Here is a 15,508-nt window from a genome sequence, read left to right on the forward strand (position 1 = left end):
TTAAATAGGGGTATTCATAGAGCATTTAATGGGAGATGGCCCCGTTGAATTATGGGTAAAAATGATTGTTTTATTGTGAAACACTATTTCAATCTTAAATTACAGAGAATTTACAAATATAGCCCTAGGCCGTAGAAATATAAAAATCATCTTTATTAGTTTTGAAACATCACTTGAAAGACTAGTTGAAGACATAATTGATTTATGTTTCATAGGTGAAATAATTCTGCGACAAATTCAACCATCACACTAATAAAAATATGAAACATCTATGTTACTAATAATTCCGCTGGTGGATAACTTCGACCTAAGCTCGATCAGGATGGTTATGCCAGGGGCGGGGCCGCTGGGGAAGGAGCTGGAAGCGGCTCTGCACAGCCGCGTGTCGCATGCGGTTTTTGGACAGGTGAAAAGTGAAAATAACCTGATATACCTAACTTCATTTTTCATGTCCTTCAAATGATCATTTAATACCAGAAACACTAAATTCAATTTAATTATTCCCTATATTTGTGTTGAGATTATAAGAATTATACTACTAATTGATTTACTTTGTTTTACTCTAAATTCAGTGTTAGGAAAAATTAGTTGGGTAGGTGGAGGAATGTGAAGTTAGGTCGGATTAATTTGTCATTACTCCTCATTGATGTGATGCATATATATCTAATCGATTCGAATCTTTATCATGGTACCACTTGCATCTAATACTTTGACAATTTTGGATTATAATATAACTAAATATTACTTACGAAAAAATATAGTACGGACAAACAGGCTAGGAAATTTGTGTTTATTAGTCAGCCCATGAATTTATTATTTTTTTCCAATAACATGAATTCCTTGTGGTCTATCTAATCCACCTAGAATAATGGACAAACGGGCTAGGAAGTTTATGTTTATTAGTCGGCCCATGAATTTATTATTTTTGTCTAATATCTTTGAATTCCTCGTGGTCTATCTAACCCACCTAGAATAAAAAAGGATATAAATTATGATAATAATATTATTATCATACATGGCTAAGTACATAATTTCGTGTACAAATTTTTAACATGCATGTTACGTGGTAGCAACTGCAGAGATTGGCAGTCATTCTATAATTAATTAAACAATTTATTGAAATTACCCGACAAACACGGGAGCATCACTATAAAAAAAGGGTTAAATAAAATGAAATCAAATTAAGTATGACATTCTATTGTTCAATAAATAAATGTTGAATTTGTTGAAAATTCGGTGCAATATCTCTCTCTAGGAACGGTGCATTAAGTTATATTATAAATCAAAATTGACAAAGTATTAGATGCAAGTGGTACCATAATAAGGATTCAAATCGATTAGTTATATATGCAATACATCAATAGGGAGTAATGACAAGTTAATCCGACTTAACTTCACATTCCTCCACCTACCCAACTAATTTTCCTAACACTGAATTTAGAGTAAAATAAAGTTAATCAATTAGTAGTATAATTCTTATAATCTCTACACAAATGTAGGGACTAATTAAATTGAATTTAGTGTTTCCGGTATTAAATGATCATTTAAAGGACATGAAAAATGAAGGAATATAAGTTATTTTTCACTTTTCACCTGTCCAAAACTGTCTGCGACTTCCAGCTCGTTCCCCAGTGGCACCGCCCCTGACAGAACCATCTTAATCGAGCTCAGGTCGAAGTGATGGCAACGGAATTATTATTGACATAAATTGTCGCAGAATTATTTCACCTCCTGACATAGATCAATTGTTGTAACACCCCATATTTTGTATTTACATTCTCATACACACACACACACACACATATATATATATATATATATATATATATATATATATATATGTTTGTAATCAAATACTAACTTTTTACAGTAATAACTAATACCTAAATATCAATATTGTATGTTAAAAATATCAACACAAAGACATAAATTTATCAATCTTTCTTGTGTTGATAAATTATGTCTTTGTATTGATATTTAAATTTACATGTTATATTGATATAATTATGTCTTTGTGTTGATAATTTTAATACATAGCATTGATAGGTATTAGTTATTACTGTAAATAGTTAGCACCCTAGTCCAACCCTATATATATATATTATAGGGATGTATTCATATCCAAACGCTAAGTATAAGTGAAACACAAAACACATGCAATTCATTGGTTTTGTGATCTAACGGTTAGATTAATGCCACGCGTCATCTAATAATGTAGATTTTTAGCCTAATAATGTTCCTCGGCTAATAATGTAGCATTTTGTTTAAAATGTACAGTTTTAGTCTAATAATGTAAATTTCTAGTCTAATAATGTACCTCGGCTAATAATGTAGATTTTTAGTATGATAATGTAACTAATCACAATCATCCAATCTAATGATCCAAGGGTTGTGATTTGTGTTGTGTTTCACACTAAGATGCTGCAAGGACCCTAGCACACCCCATTATATATAGGTATATATGAAGGGGTTGGCAGCGGAAGCGTTGCGCTTGTAACGGATCTCATAAACTGATCTATTTAGTAGATTATTTAGATAAATTCTATTCGCGTAAATAATTCCTAAAACATGCTTACTACGGAGTTAGCCAAATTACCTCGTTGATTTTCTTGAGAATCGAAGATGGCTTGCGTCTTCTCCATGTGAAGATCTTGAGTACTCGACCTCGGATCTTCTGACTGGTGTCCCGGACTGTAAACTGATATTTGTGTGCGCAAATCTCACCAGAATACTATTACTTAAATTAAGAAGACAGACAGAATTCTGCTCACGGAAGGAGAGCAAAATTTCGACTCCCTCTAGGATAAGGGGGGACGAAAATTTGAGTAAAAACAATAATGAAAAAGTTGTCTTCTGTCTCCTTTTTTCTCCTATTTATATTAAGTCGCATATTGGGCCCAGTCAGGGATCTAAGGAATAATTTTGACATGACCTCATCCAATTAGCTTTTTACTAATTAAATTGAACCCACAATTTAATACAAGCTTATATTGGAATATTACGAGCAGCCACTACAGAAGTAATATTGCAGTGCCTTTCCAAATCCGAAATTACAAGTATTCCGGGTTTCCTTTAATTTGTTTAATTCATTTCCCGCGCTTAAAATAGAAACATCCATTAATTAATTAATGTCTGCTATGTGCTTAATTAATTAACATATTTTTAATCTCCAAGAGTAGACTTAGCAAGAAAATCTTATTTATTATTCATAGATTAATTAAACTCCAACTAGCTAGGTTCCGAATAATAAACCTCGTTTCGAGCTCCTCTTGTGGATGTTATCAAACGAGACTCTCCTCGCGCACGATTCAACATAATAGCAATCCTAGCAACACTAGATAATGATCACCACTACCCAATATACCTGGATCGTTGGGTGACGAAAAACCCGCACCTTTGGTAAGTCAAAGTAGTAGATACTCAATATCGTATGCTCAATGCCAACGTACATTGATTAAGAAATTATTTATCAAGACCTCGTCTTTCAGTAGATAGCATAAAGACTCGTCTTGCTATTAGATCCATTCAGTGCTATACCACACCAACGTCATCTTATTTCAATAAGGCTTAGAAATAATCGGACTAACATGACAACCTTTCACGATAGGTAGTCTAGGCCTATCTAGGTTGTGAAATTATTATTTTTCTTTGTTCAGAACTGACCGCGTACCTTAAATTGAGAGCAACCTACAACCGGTCTACTAAAACAAAGACTTAGACTTTATTATGTTCGCTTATACATTTAAATATGCAATAAACATCCATTAAATGTAAAACATAACAACATTATGACAAAAATAATCTGTTGCATTACTTGGAAAAGAATAATTAGAGTTTTACAGTATTCAATCACTCGAAAGGTGATTTCTAGTATACAAACCCTAACAGTCTTCCACTTATACTCAAAACAGCTTTCGAGTATACAAAATGATAGTGCACACGTCAAAAAAATATATTTGTCCCACTTATACTGAAAGCGAGTTGAGGTCTTGAATGAGTCGAACTCCCATCCCTTCAACGTGGCCCTCGAACGGTTTTACCGCCAATGCCTTTGTAAAAGGATCTGCCAGGTTGTTCTCTGACGCAATCTTGACCACTTGTATGTCTCCTCTCTGCACAATATCTCTAATGATATGATAGTTCCGCTCTATGTGTTTGCTCGCTTTGTGAGCTCTTGGTTCTTTCGAGTTTGCCACAGCACCAGAGTTGTCACAATAAATAGTGATGCTCTTGGGCAGATTCGAAACCACACCTAAATCCATAAGGAAGTTCTTGAACCATACTGCCTCTTTTGCAGCCTCCGAAGCGGCCACATACTCGGCTTCCATGGTTGAGTCCGCGATGCATTTCTGCTTCACACTCTTCCAAATTACGGCTCCATCTCCTAAGGTGAACACAAACTCTGAAGTAGATTTTCTCGAGTCCTGATCCGCTTGAAAATCTGAGTCAGTATATCCCAAAGGACAGAGCTCGACTGCGTTGTAAACTAGAGCATAGTCTTTAGTCCGTTTAAGGTACTTGAGTATGTTCTTTACGGCAGTCCAATGTCCTTGGCCCGGATTGGACTGATATCTTGCTACCATGCCAACGGCAAAGCAAATATCGGGTCTTGTACAAAGCATAGCATACATGAGACTTCCAACCGCCGAAGCATATGGAATCCTTCTCATTGCTTCTATCTCAGACGGCGTTTAGGGCACATCTCTTCAGATAAATGGATGCCATGTCTCAAAGGTAAGAAACCTTTCTTGGCGTCCTGCATGCTAAAACGACTAAGTACTGTGTACCACGTCTCCCATATCCTTCATCTCGAACTGGTTTGATAACCAAGTTCGTACTGATGACAACATCTTTTTATTGTTTCCAAAAAGAAGAATGTCATCTACATATAAAACTAAGAACACCACGTTCCCCTTTTCAATCCTCTTATAAACGCAGCTTTCATTTGGGCACTTTTCGAATCCAAACTTTCGAACAGTTTGATCAAAACACTGGTTCCACGATCTAGATGCTTGCTTAAGGCCATAAATAGTCTTCTTAAGCTTCCAAACCATGTGTTCCTTGCCCTTTATGGCATATCCTGCGGGTAGTTCCATGTAGATGGTCTCCTCAAGTCTACCGTTCAAGAACGCAGTCTTAACGTCCATCTGCCATACATCCCAATCCATATAAGCTGCTATAGACAATAGTATACGAATCGATTTGAGCATGGCCACCGGGGAGAAGGTCTCGTCGTAATCGACACCTTCCTTTTGGGTATACCCCTTAGCCACTAGTCTTGCCTTAAAGACTTTAACTCGTCCATCGGTTCCACGTTTACGTTTATATATCCATTTACTCCCAATGGCAGTACAGCCTTCGGGTAGGACGGATAAATCGTAGACGTCTTTGTCTATCATAGATTGTAGTTCCGAATCCATTGCTTTCACCCATTCGCAATGATCGATATCCGCCAGCGCCTCTACAAAGTTCCAGGGATCTAATACATTGTTGTCCGAGGAGTGATCCATAGATTCTCCCAAACCAATGTATCTATCGGGCTCATTAGAGACCCTCCCACTACGACGCAGCACTACAATACTTGGAGTAGAAGTTGATGTTTCGGGAATTGTTTGTACACTTGGTACTTGTTCTTGGTTAATGGAATTTGTAACAGAAGTTAGCTCTTCAAGAGCCACTTCACTGCTGGGTTTATGATTCATTACATAGTCTTCCTCTAAGAATGTTGCGTGAGTACTCACAATAACTTTCTTATCTCGTAGACTAAAGAATTCATAACCTTTCGTTCCTTTGGGGTATCCTATAAACAAACATACCTCTGTCCTTGATCCTAGCTTAGTTGGATCCTTTTCCAATACATGAGCCGGGCAACCCCAAATCTTGAGATGTGCTAGATTGGGCTTGCGTCGAGTCCACAACTCATAAGGAGTAGTAGGTACGGATTTTGACGGTAAGTTGTCTAATATATGGCTTGCAGAAAGCAAGGCATGTCCCCAAAACGAAGTAGGTAGCCGTGCATAACTCATCATCGATCGGACCATGTTTAACAAGGTCGTGTTCCTTCTTTCAGCCACGTCGTTCTGCTGGGACGTGCCCAGCGCAGTCAGTTGGGATTGAATTCCCAACTTCGATAAGTAGTCCAAAAACTTAGCATTGAGGTATTCGCCTCCACGATCAGACCGCAGGCATTTGATACTCTTAGCATGATACTTCTCCACTTGAGCCTTAAAGTCCTTGAACTTGTCAAAAGACTATGACTTGTGGGTCATCAATTAGACGTATCCAATTTTCGAGAAGTCATCAATGAATGTGATGAAGTATCGAAAACCACCTCTTGCTTCAGTAGACATTGGTCCACATACATCGGAATGAACGAGCTCAAGTACTTCCTTGGCCCTATTGCCCTTAGCTTGAAAAGGCCTCTTGGTCATCTTGCTTTCTAAGCATGACTCACACTTATGAAAGGGTTCCTCCTCTAGACCTTTAATAAGATCTTGTTGAACAAGAGAATGGATCCTCCTTTCATTGGCATGACCAAGTCTAAGGTGCCATAAGTACGTTTCGTTCATTGAACTTGAAGGTTCTTTTCGTTTCATTGAAATTTTCGCTGTTGTATTGAGTTCTAATTTGCGATTATTATATTGTGTAGATGTGATTGTGTACAGATCGTTTTCCATGATACCACGACAGATATAAGAACCATCTTTCTTAATAACGCAATTGTCATTAAAAGAAATCGAATATCCATCAAAAACTAATTTAGAAACTGAAATTAAATTTCTTCTAAAAGTAGGTATCAACAAAACATTCTTCAAAATAAAAAATCTATCACTACTAAAACGCAAATAAATGTCTCCCACTGCAACGGCCGCCACTTTTGTAGCGCCGCCCAGCTGGACTTCCATCTCACGATCATGTAGCCGTCTTGTCACTGGCATTAAGTCAGGATCAAAACAAATATGATCAATTGATCCTGTGTCAATAACCCAAGTGCATGTAGATGTCGAAGCCAAACATGACTCAACTACTAGAGCTTGGTGCATACCTGTAGCCTTGCCCTTTTTAGGACAGTCTGGCTTCCAATGCCCCTTCTCTCCACACTTGAAACACTTCCCCGTGGGCTTCTTGTTAGCCCTCTTCTTCTTCTTTCCCTTAGCCACTTTGCCCGATTCTGAGTTCGGTGCCTGCCTTTTTCCTTTGCTAGGCTTGAAGCCAGAGGAACGAGGCGCAGAAGTCATCATGGCAGCCTTAGCCTGAACCATAAGGTCCTCTGCCGACTGAAGTTCAGTCAACAGTTCTGCCAAGGTGTAATTCCTTTTGTTCATCTCGAAATTGAGCTTGAACTACTGGAAACGGGGAAGACTTTGAAGGATAATTGTTACCTGGGACTCGGGATCGATCGTCCCTCCCAAAACCTCAATTTGGTTGAGGTTGCCCATCATCTCGAGGACATGGTCCTTCACAGACGAGCCTTCCTTCATTGTCTTCGACATGATACTCCGAAAGGCTTGAGACTTGGCCGTTCGATTCTGAGTACCAAAAAGATTCTTGAGATCCTACATGATCTCAGAGGCAGTTTCTGGCAGAATGCTGATGCTTGAGTACTGAAGACATAGAAGCCAACATGTAGCACTTAGCCATCTCATTCGCCTTATGCCACCATTTGTGTGCATCTCTGACTCCTGCCGCAGCGTTAGCCACCGGCAATGGAGGTCGCGGGGTTGTGAGCATAAAGTTGTACTCTTCAACTGTAAGAACGATGTCCAAATTTTGTTTCCATTCTATGTAATTTTGGCCCTCGAGTTTACTTTCTTTAAGAATTGCAGAACGAGGATTGAATGACATTTTGACGATTTGATTTGCATTGCAAAACAGAGTTTTAACTTATTTGTCATAAACTTATGTAAGAAATTTGATTAGATTAACCATAAAACTTTTCAAAATCTTACAACTGCAAAATTATAATTTTGTACCCTCCAGAGGAGGTCAATACGCATTAAAATCTTACAATTTTACTTGTTACAATCATCGACGAATAGTCCAGAGACCACAGAGTGGCATGACCGCCTAATGTTGCCTAAACAAGACCACCGAATTTAGCATTACAGTATCTCATTCCTACAACACACTCACATAACAATGCTTATGTGCTGCTAACAAGATCAAGCTATCTCATAAATTCTGTGTGAACTTCTGAATCTCGTAGTTTCTTAGGATTATTGTCCCCACAAAGCAGGTGGCGATAATATTGGAAACCACATTCTAGTTCATACTATTTATATTTGAGAAGTCCGCCCTTACGAACTCGCTATTTTCTTAGGATTATTGTCCCCATAGAGCAGTTGACGATAATATTAGAAAAAAGCTTCATAAATTGCAGACCAATTGATGGAGACCATATACAAACGTTGAGTTCGTAATTATAGCTTAGATATTTTGGGTTATGGTTTTTATTCAATTATCCTTAGCCTTAAGGCAGAAAAAGGCTTAATTAAATTCTATTAGTATTTAATTGACTGGATAATTAAATCTTATAATGTATTTTATTATCTCATCTTAGGAAAATAATTATTCTAGAATTTAATTCTTGTTCATGTCTTCTATAAGATATATCTAAAATAAATAAAGTATTTAATTCTTAATTAGACATGAAATATTATATTCAAATTATTTCCATGTTCGAGATTAGGAAGAGAAATTATATTATTTAATGTATTCATACATATCTATCCTAATTAGGATTCTAGATATATAAATATTAGGAAAATATTAGGAAACTATTAAATTATTCTCATCCATATCATCTAGGAATAAAATAATATTATTTATTTCCATAGATATAGATAATAATAAAAATATTCCTAAAATCTAGGTTTGGAAGATTTTATTTCCATTAAATAATAATATTTTAATGATATCTTTTGATTAATGAATTAAATAATTTTTAAAATAATCTTTCATCGTTATCTCATCGATCAAGAATAATCAATAAAATAATCATAAAATTTGGCTTAACAAGGCAAAAGTTTCTCTCCTTCCTTAAATTTCCGCCTAAGTATGGCAGCTTTGCACGACTTTGGTAGAACAGCCATAACTTTCTCCACATAACTCCGATTGAGATGATCATGGTACCATATTGAAGCTATTTTCATGACGAAGAGAATAATATGTAGAACGCTCTGATCGGAGTTCAGGATCGACGGAAAATCGAGTTTGAAGTGACATTGTCGCGGGCGAACAGGTCCAGCGGCCACGGGAGAGAGTCAGACCCCTCTGGAGTGTTTGCAGCGACCGCTGCGTTGAGTCCAGCAGCCCGCTGGGCGTCCCTTCAGTTTCAGCTTCCGGAAATTCACCTTTTTATGCCCTTTTTCTGCTCTATTTTGCACATTTCTCACAAAACACGTCAAAATACAAAAATAGAGAAAACATATGAAATATGGACATGAATTGTGATTTTGACATTAAAAACGGACCAAATAATGGCCTTAAAACAGTGCAAAATCTGATCGTATCAGTCATCATCACTACCCTGCATTCATACTCCATCTTTGCTCTTTGTGCTTCTTCATACTTGAGCACCTCTCTCTATCTTGTAGGTGGACTTGCTAACATTGTCGCTAAGCGTGATCTCCCCCCTACCTACATCCATAAGAGTTCTGCTCGTGGCTAGAAAATATCTGCCTAGAATTAGAGGTACATGTTTATCTACTTTCATATCAAGCACAGTAAAATCGGCAGGGAAGATAAAATCATCAACCTTTACCAACACATCCTCGATCATGCCCACTGCATTGATTGCGAAGTTATCGGCCAACCTTATAGTTACATCGCGAGTCTTGAGTGGTCCGATGTTGAGCTTTTCATAGTACTTCAATGGCATGATATTTATGCTCGCCCCAAGATCGCAGAGAGCTTTGTCCAACTTTCCTTGCCCAATTGAACACCGTATGATGAACCGGGATCCCTCCACTTCACAGCCTTCTCCCTTTGAATAATCTTGCTACAGTGATGAGGCAATTTGAGGTTCGCCTTTGTAGGCTTCTTTTCTTCATCACGGCCTATCTAAGTAGCTTGGCGTACCTAGGAATTTCCTGCAATGATTCAACAAGAGGAATGTTTATATGGACCTTACAAAACATGTTCAAAAAGTGCTTGAATTGCTCTTCAAGCTTAAACTTCCTATTTGGCTGAAAAGGGAGCACAATCCCATTGTCCCGCACGAGTCCATCTTCCGCAGGGCTTCTGTCGGCTCGGTAGCGGTCCGTTGCGTACCTTGCAGCGGCCCGCTGGGCGCTGGGCAGACCCCAGATTTTTCCCCAGAGCTGCTTTCTCCCTTTTTCTGCTTTGCAACCCACTTTTTGTTGATGTCGGTCACTCGTGCTGCTGCTACCTTGTCTTCCGCTATCTTTTTGTGGACTTGGTCCATTTGATTCTTGATGTTGGTGACGACAGTGGCAATGGTGTTGATTCCGGCCTCGAGGTTGTTAAACCTTGCTTCAACGACTCCAATCTTGGTGTCATTGGTCTTTCTGTCTTACACTAGCACCTCCAAGATCTTCATGATCCCTTGCTCGTACTTCTCTTCCTTCTTCACGGGCTCAACTACCCCACCTTTACTCACATTAAAACTTGCAGGAGGTTGCAAGAAATTGTTGTTAGAATGAAACCTCTTCTACTTCCTCAACCGCTGCTACCCTCCGGGAGTGGTACCTTTCTTTCGACCATCCTTGACTGTTGGTGGCGAACTCTTCTATCACCGCCATCGCTTCTGGTCCACTCTTCCGGAGAAATCCTCCATTGGCCCCTGAATCCAACATAGCACAGATTTGCTCGTTAAACCCATTATAAAGTATGCCTTCCCGGTGGTCCACGGTGAAACATGGTTGGGGCACTTGCGGAGGAGGCCTTTGAAACGAGCAACTGCCTCGTAAGAAGGCTCGTTGGGGCCCTGAATGAACTGGAAGATTTCACTCTTCAACTTAAAAATTGTGCCCGGCGGGTAGTACTTATCGAGAAACGCTGCCACAATATCCTTCCACGTGGCGACTTGCTCTATAGGCAGACACTCAAACCACTCCTTAGCAGTATCAATTAATGAGAAGGGAAAGAGTCTTACCCTAATGGCGTCGTCGTCGACGCCATTCAATTTCAGCGTGTTGGCAATATCCACGAACTTCGAGAGGTGGCGGTTTGCATCTTCTGTGGCCCTACCTGCAAAAGGATGCTGCTCAACCCTTTGTATAAGGGGTATTCGTAGCTCAAAATTATTAGCATCCACACGAGGGCCTTCGGGAAATGTAATCATGTTCTCGTGATTAAACATTTGCATAACAAGAACTATCTCCCTGTTTTTCTTCTCTTGGGCCTCTCGAGCAATCTTCTCGTCCATCAACGGCTTCACCTGATCCTGCAGCTTTTCCAACACAGTTCTAGCTCCGTCCTCTATTGCGGTTCGATCACTTCTTATTTTCCTACGTGTCCTTTCAAGTTCGAGATCAAGCGGCTCTAAGATATTCTTCGAACGTGTTCGCATGCACTGCCTGAAAAGAACAAATCAAAGATTAAACTAAAACAAAAAAAAACAAAGAAATAAAACCTGAAAGCAATTAACCTGCAAGTATACAGAGTATATATAGTATAACTAAAGGTCAGTACCGGATATCGAACACGGGGAATAAGATCACAGACTGGCTACCTTCTACTAAGCTTCTTTCACTATTTGGAAAAAAACGAAAGTTTTGAAGATTTTTGAAAACAAGAATAGCTTGAAAGCAATGAAACAACTAATTGCAACTAATCAAAGAGGTAAAAATATGAGAGATAAGAGAATTCCAGGGATGTGCGTTCACAGTTATGGTTATACAAGTTCCAACTACAATACCCTAGCAAAGTTTATACTTCGATAGAACGAGTCACACAAGTTATGCCCATGCGGCACAAGCGTAGATTACAAACACTAGTTTTGTCAATCCTAGATTGGTAACTTCTAAAAGCTCCGAAGACCCTTGAAAAGTCCCCACTCTCAATTAACAGTGCAGTTTTAAAGGAAGCTAATTGTAGTGTCTATTAAGTGGATCTAACTCGCCAACCTCCTCTCACGATTATGTAGGAAATTATATTAAATCATCATCAAATGTGTCACTCAAACATGAAGTATTATAGAACAACTTAAGAAAAAAACAAAGTAAAAACAAAACGGATATTAAATAGCAAACGGAATTGTAAAACCAAAGTCCTTACTAACACATCCCTAGAATCCTATGAATTTAGTTACACATAATTGAATAAGCTAAAAACATAGAATGAAGGGAAAACAAAGTAAACATAAGAACTAAAGTAATGGAACCCAAAGGTTGAATCCTTGTAGCCTTGATGAACTCTTGAATCCGTCTTCAACCTCTTGCACAATGAAGAACTCTCTCAATTTTATGCTCTAGGATAAGGAGGTTTGAGGGGATATTTATAGTGGGAATTTCGAGCAGCAGGAAATATGGCAAAATATAGCTAAATTTGGTAAATCTTGGGGAGAAAGTAGGTTAATTCGTGCACCGCTCTTTCGCAGCATGCCGTTGCACCTTGGCCAGCGGTCGCTGCACAACTATCTGTAGCCTCTGACTCTTGGATAGCGGTCGCTGCATAATGTTGCAGCGGTCGCTGTGAATACTCGAGTAGCTTCGGGAACTCTTCTAGCAGTCGCTACGCTCACCCCAGCGGTCGCTGGGCGTGTTCTTCGTTTCAGCACAACTTTCTCCGGAGCGGTCCGCTACTGGCGTGGCGGTCGCTGTGCAAGTTGCAGCGGACCGCTAGACTTCTCGAATGCTCCAGATTTCCAACTTCGACTTTTTCCTGTCTTTTTAGGCTCAAATAGCACAAATCTCACAAAACACGTCAAAATACCATAATAGAGAAAATATACAAAATATGGAAATGAATTGTAACTTTGACATTAAAAACGGACCAAATAAAGGCCTTAAAACAGTGCAAAATCTGAGCGTATCAAGTGTCTACTAAGTGTGGATCTAACTCGCCAACCTACTGTCACGATTATGTAGCAAGTTATATTAAATCAACGTGAAGCATTATCCGATTACTTAGGCAAGAAACCAAGTAAGAACAAACGAATATTGAATAGAGAACAGAATTGTATAACCAAAGTCGTTACTAACACTGGGGCCGCTGGACAGCTCCATAACTCTCTGGAATGGTTGCAGCGATCGCTGCATTGGGTCCAGTGGGCCTCTGGGTTGCGCTTCAGTTCCAGCTTCCAGAATTTGATGTTTTTATGCCCTTTTTCAGCTCTATTTTGCTCATTTCTCACAAAACACGTCAAAATACCAAAATGGATAAAATATACAAAATATGGACATGAAATGTGATTTTGACATTAAAAACGGACAAAATAAAGGCATTAAAACAGTGCAAAATCCGAGCAAATATCAGGTTTTAATCGTGTAATATTGGGTTCAGGTCGTTCTCATTTCATGTCAACCCATATTATATCGTATCGTTAACGGGTTTGGGTCGTATTCAGATTTGAAGGTAGCAGGTCGAGTTAGAGAAGATATCAAAAGACGTACATAAGGTAAAGAAATTCTGCCCCCCATAAAACATTTCTCGATCCATCACCAAATTCAAGGATCTAATTGGAGTATTGCAGCAATCATTACTACTAGACATAAATATAACTATAGAAACACCAATAATTTGAACGGTGGTGTCATTGCTTGCTATATTAGAGGGCGGTGACTCAACTTATTTTCACACAAGAAATACCCGCAAGTGTACGGGGCTAGTGAATCAATTAGCAAGCAAGAGTATCGTATCCCACAGAGACAAGATTATATCAACTCAAGTACCACGCACAAATGTCGACTACTGTCTAGACAATCGAATAGGAATTGGTTTTGTTTTACACTACTAAAAGTATATAACAAGTAAAAGGAATCAAAAGTAACAAAGAGAGTATAACACAAGAGAAAAGTCTTTCAAAGAGAAAAGTAGAGTTTTGGATCCAACTACAATGGAAATGTGATGTAATTAGTTCAACAACTTCGATTACCCATTTTATGTCTCTAGGATTACTAGGAAAGTCTCTAGTCTAAGCTAAGTCCTCTCTCGAGTGTACTTACCCCGTTGATTAACCCTTAATATTGAAGTCTCCTTCTAATTTGTTTAGATTAACTCCAAGGAACAAAAGACCCAAGCACTCACAAAGGATCCCCTCTCTCGAGTGTAGATTATCAATGTAATGTTCACTCTTTTATCATCCCTAGTTAGGTATCTCTCGATTACTACTATCTAGGTAAACAAACCCAATTGGTAGCTAAGCAATTGAATTGAAAAAGCACAAGAGTAAACAAAGAAATCACAAGAACTAAGCAATCTAAAGAAGTTATAGAATTAATCACAAACATCCATTGTAGTCTTCACCAAAACTCCACAATAAGTTTAGCTACTCATGTTCTTCATGAAAACCAACACAAAGGATTCAATCAAATATATAATAAAGCAAACTAGATACTCTTGTGAAATAGATCTATAGAATGGAAACTTCAATCTTTCGATTTGTAGTCTTCAATCTTCAAATCTCTCTTCGAAGTGTTCTTGGGAGTGTGTGTGAGTGTAGGAGGCGGTAGGTGTAGAATGAATTTCGTAGCCTGCAACCCTAGCCTTTTCTTCTGATTTTTCCACGTAAAAAATTGCGTTTTCTGCTAACAGACGCGTCAAACCAAAGTACCTGGCCGGGTAGGATTATTACACTGGAAATCCACCCGGCCTGGTAGTCATTTTCGATACCTCTCTGGAATTCAGCGTTGTTTCCAGCATACCCGGCCGGGTGAAGCTTTTCGATGCTTCACAGCCTCATGTCACTAACAGCCGCATTTTGTCCTCTTTTTCATCTGTTTTTCCTACAACACTCAACAAACACATACAACTCCAAAAGATAGATTAATTGGCTGGATATAGACAATCTCGAGTGATAAACTCGGCATTTAGCACTTCAACAAACCAATTAAACCAATGAAAATATGAGTTTGTCAGGTGGATAACTAGTCAGCTAATTTTCCAATAAAATAAAAATATCGTATTGATGTTGGGTTCAACTTTCATGTGCCCGTGTAATTTTCATCTCATGTGGTCCAATGTAGAATTTTGTTCCACTGATTGTGGCATCAATATTGGAACATTATAATTTGTGATTATATTGTGTCATGATTAATTGTTTCATGTTTATTATGTTTTTAATTTCATTTAATTAATTTATTGTCTCATATATATCAATATTAAAAATATTTTAATCCATATATCCATATATATGGGTATGATACTAGTTTCAAATTAATTGTGATTCTTTTAAAAATAAATGAAATATTAAAATGTGAAGTATATTACTCTTTCTGTTGTATCAAGCTATTTCTTTTTTTTAGCAAAGAACCATTTCATATTTATTTTTACAAAATATCAAAAACTAAATAATGTTAAAAATAATTTTTTAGAGGATAGAGAG

The sequence above is a fragment of the Salvia splendens genome, chromosome 15 (genome assembly GCF_004379255.2).
Source record: "Salvia splendens isolate huo1 chromosome 15, SspV2, whole genome shotgun sequence".
NCBI lineage: Eukaryota > Viridiplantae > Streptophyta > Magnoliopsida > Lamiales > Lamiaceae > Salvia > Salvia splendens.